The sequence below is a fragment of the Charadrius vociferus genome, unplaced genomic scaffold, assembly GCF_000708025.1.
Source record: "Charadrius vociferus isolate BGI_N301 unplaced genomic scaffold, ASM70802v2 scaffold756, whole genome shotgun sequence".
Classification (NCBI taxonomy): Eukaryota; Metazoa; Chordata; class Aves; order Charadriiformes; family Charadriidae; genus Charadrius; species Charadrius vociferus.
This window is the reverse complement of record NW_009648877.1, coordinates 1,005,873-1,010,768: the sequence shown is the minus strand read 5'-3', so window position 1 is coordinate 1,010,768 and position 4,896 is coordinate 1,005,873.

The window sequence follows — 4,896 nt, the reverse complement described above, 5'->3', positions numbered from 1 at the left end:
GGCTTACTTGTAGGTAAGAGGAGGACGAGGATTAATCTTTTTGTGCCTCGGTTGAACATATGCTCCAATATTGATTTAGATCCTAAGAGTCATTGCGAAACCACATTATTACTGCCTTTGAGACTCTAAAATACTTTGTAAGAAGCAGTAAACCTGCCTGTGTGAAAAATGAGATGGTTCACTTCTGAGCTAGGAAAAAGGGACATTGAATTGATGAGAAGAGCTTTTGTTCTGCTGGGCTGAACACCAAGCCTCATGTTATGCTTTGCATTTCTTAGTTTGTTCTTAGTTTGTTCTTCCTTGTGAGTACTGGCACTTCGATGCAGTTCTCAGTAAAGGAAACATCACTTATGGCCAAAGAATGGGTGAAGAGAAATTTTAAAAGTCAGGGACTTGTTATGCTCTTTGGTTTCCCAGCCAGGGGGTTTGTGTCAGGATCCAGAGACACACTCACCCCTGCATGAAACAGCTTGACTGGCCAGCATCCTAGGGAGAATACCGTTTTGGATTAAATGGCATCCCCAGTGGCTGAATGGCACCTTTCCAACCACATGTATCATGTAATCATAGAATCATAGAATGGTTTAGGTTGGAAGAGACCTTACAGATCATCTAGTTCCAACCCCCCTGCCATGGGCAGGTACACGTCCCACTAGACCAGGTTGCTTAAAGCCCCATCCAACCTGGCTTTGAACACTTCCAGGGATGGGGCCTCCACAAATTCCCTGGGCAACCTGTTCCAGTGTCTCACCACCTCCATAGTGAAAAATTTCTTCCTGATATGTAATCTAAATCTACCCTTTTCCAGTTTGAGGCCATTATCCCTCATCCTATCACTACATGCCCTTGTAAAAAGCCCCTTTCCAGCTTTCTTGTAGGCCCCCTTCAGATACTGGAAAGCTGCTATAAAGTCTCCCTGGAGCCTTCTCTTCTCCAGGCTGAACACCCCCAACTCTCTCAGCCTGTCTTCATAGGAGAGGGGCTCCAGCCCTCTGATCATCTTCATGGCCCTCCTCTGGACCCACTCCATATAACTTCACTTTACTTCCAAGGTGGTTTTTGTTTTTCCCTTTTACAAGCTCTACAGCAGCAGATGTTTCTTGGTGCCAGCTCCAATAGTTATATCTGAGGTGTTTAATGCTTTCCCCTAATCCACAAGCTGCCAGGCTCCGATGTTCTCCTGAGGATCCAGCTTCCCTTAAAGTGAAAATAAAACAAAATCAATTCACACCATTTCTGCAGTCTTCACGGCAGTATAAAGAAGCGTGAATTACCAGCCTTCAACACAAATAAGAAATCTCCAATTTAGATGGTTTGAAAGAAAACATGAGATACATTGGTCTGCATTAGCAGAAGGATAGCTAGCAAGTAGAGGGAAGCTGTTATTTCCTTCTCAGTACCAGTGGGGCCACATCTAATGTGTGTCCAATTTCAGGGCAGACCAGTACAAGAGAAATCAGTGAACTGGAGAGAATCCAGAGGAGGGCCAGGGGGCTGAAGGACATGAGATATGAGGAAAGGCTGGGGAAACTGGGCTTGTTCAGCCTGCAGAAAAAAAAAAAAAAACCTAAATGAGGATCTAGAGAAACCTAAATGGGTCTTCCCCCACCTGGAGGGAGGCTATGGGGAAGATGGAGCCAACCTCTTAGAGACGCTCAGTGAGAGGTCACAAAGCAGCCATAGACACAAATTGCAGTGAGGGAAATTCTGGTAGGAAATAAGGAAAAAGATTTGCCCCCAGGGATTGTGTAGGACTGATGAGCAATTTGAAGGCGCTCTCCTCATGACAGTGCATGACAGTATTCATAAGGCCGATGGTAAGCACAAGTTTTTAACAATTTTCCACAGGGTAAATGGGTTGCTTTTCATTACAATCATTCCTGGGATAACTGTGTTGTGTAGGACTATTACATCACAGCAAACCTTTGCTGTGCCTTCCAACCACTCAACAGATGCTTTTTTTATGGCACAAACTGTCCTTAGTGTTTCGTGTCAGGGATGGCTGCATTTTAGTGATATCAGTAATTGCTGAACACACAGAGGTGAAGAGCATTTTCAGAGCTCACAGAGTCTAATAGGAGTAGGCTACAATAAAGCATTAAGTGTGGACCTTCTTAAGTGGTGTCTCAGATGTCACAGAATTGGACAGAATTCCAGGATGTAATAGCCAGTTTCATGTGAGGCCATTTTTTCCCTATAGTCCTCCTGTGTTCCAAGATTATTTTTGTTGCCTTCCACACACTGTCATGTTGATAGCCTAACATTTCTTTTACAGCGATGTAAAAGAAACATCATAAATGCAGAAACAAAAAGAGAATGTTCCCATCACTGCCACAGTTCATAGCCTGGGATTAAAGTGATTTATTTCTTTTTAAATCAGAGGGCTTGCATGTTTTCCTATGAACCTTGAATCACAGCAGGCTTAAGTATTTCCTGCATCATAACCCCGAGCGTGAGTTACACAGTATGAATAGCTGCGTCAGTCCAACGGTTCACTGCAGGCTGAAACGAGGGGGTGACCAACCCCTGCTACCGCTGCTTCTGAGTGAGTGACCTTGCTCCCCTTCTTTCGCCGCTTCTGGCACCTACTGGACCCTTTGCTGAGCCAAATGAGATTTCTGGTCCTCTGCACTGCCAGCAGGTGTGCAGACTCCCCTGGTTGTGCCCCGGGGGTTGAGAGTATGCAGCTGAGACTGGGGGGTGCAGCTTAGGAGGCAAGGGAAGGGAAGGGGGAGCTTCCCATCTCAGTGGTAGGAAGTCATTAGACCAGCTTAAGCCTTAAGTGTAATTTTATCCTCAAACCCACTCTTATTTTAGCCTGAAAACCATTTGTTGAAAAACACCTTATTGCTTCTCAAAGTGATTCAAGTCCCTAGACAATGCTGTCTTCAAGACGTATCTTAGTGGGAAAATTTTGCTGACACAAACTCCACAACAAATTTAGAACAAAGCACAGATGCACTATGGCAAATAATCTGAAAATTATGTTCCTGTGACAGAGAGGTGGCTATTTGTCTTTCACTGTTGTAGCGTCCTTTTCCAGTTCTCCCTCCTTTTTGTCATTTAATGGAAAGCAGCCACTCCTGCCCGAGGCCTGCTGTTTTCGTATTCGATGTGGTAGAATGAAAAAAACCCCACATGATTCAAAACAAAATGTCTTTTCTTGTTTGGTTGCTCTATTTTGTAAAATACTTCGTTTTTTCCCCCCTCCTTTAAGACTCATCTTCATTCCAGATCTGTTTCTGCTCCCAGATGGTACATTTCACAGCCATGGTTTACTGATCATCTTAAAAAGCCTTTTATTAAGTCAAAATATAACAGGGAAAAAAAAAGATCCGTATATAAAGAGCATAAATAAAAGATTTATTTTTCCTTATACATAGGTGTCATTGAAAGGAATAGTGATGGTGAATGTGGTAGTAAATGTTTTCCGAAGGAAAGGTCAATGACAACAGCATCAAATTCTCATAAAACTCTTGTTTCAGTAAATGAAGCAATGAAATGAAAGATGATATAATAACCGCTATGTGCTGTCAAGCATCCATGAGCCTCATTGCAATAATAATATAGGGCACCCCTTCTTGTGATCTTGAAGTGGCTATCAAAATGTTCACATGTTGTTCCTGTCCTCTTCAGGCAGTACAAAGCTGGAAATAACTGTGTTCTTTACAGTTCCTTGATTTCAAGTAATTATACAAACATACACATAGTGCTACTCTGCAATTACCTTCTGACTTCTACACTGGGAAGTCCAACACGAGCCTTTTACATGAAGCTCAATGTAACATCTCCATTCTGTGCATGGGAGAACTGAAGCCTAATCTCTGTTGTTACCTTTTAGTACCTAGTAATTTGTTTTATACATATAGAAGTTACTCACTGTTTTAATTGTTACATAAATTGCTATATTGCTATACAAGCATGTATTGTTATACATGAAAGTACTTAGTTATTTAGTAGTTATTTATTAGGTAATCAGTGCTTTGTTGTCTGACACAGACAAATACACTGAAGTTAATAGGCTGGACAAGCTTCATTGCACTGGTGTCTCACGGAGAGCTTGTCTTTGCTGCAATACTAATTTGCACTGAACCTCAGGTGGGGACCTGAACTCAGAGGGGCTTCTTCCTAGGACTTGCTCACCTGCTTGAGGATGTGAGCTGACATTCAAGTGCTGCTGATACACATGCAGGTAATTAAGTTACAAAAACTCACCAAGCAGCGAACCTAGTCACTCTTTTAATTGAAGCACTGTTAATAAAAATTGCTGTATTTTCCAGGGTGGTCATTCCAACTCAAACTAATTTCCTGGGGAGCTAACTACAGAGCACTGACTCCACCTGTTACAGAGCAAACAAACTCTGAAAGCCCGGTATCTGGAAGAAGAATGCTGGAAAGACACTTGAACAAGAACTAAACAAGATTATTTATTTTGGCTGAGCCAATCAATCCAGAAATCATAATCCATAACTACTTCATATAAAAAGATACAAAGCAATACTATCTACATGTCCATTGAGGGGAGAGATGGAGAACAGAGTGACTTTTGCAAAGTTTGATTTTTTCCATAGACTTGTAAATGTAACTGAACACGTAAATATTCTCATTTTCACATCCTGAAAGGAATACTTCTATGCTTCACACAGAAATGGTACTTGATGCTTCACATAAGAATAGCTTCTTGGACAGTATGAGTGACTGAAGCTCTTACCTAAGCAGAGCCACCCCCCAAACAGGACAATGCCAGTACTCAGCAGACTGATGTGATCTATTTATAAAAGTGAAAATATCTACGTTTACCGCGATAGACGTGGAGTCACTATGGAGTAACCCAAGTGTGACAATTTTTAATACTGTGCATCAGTTTTGGTTGATAAAGTTATAAAAGACTGAAAG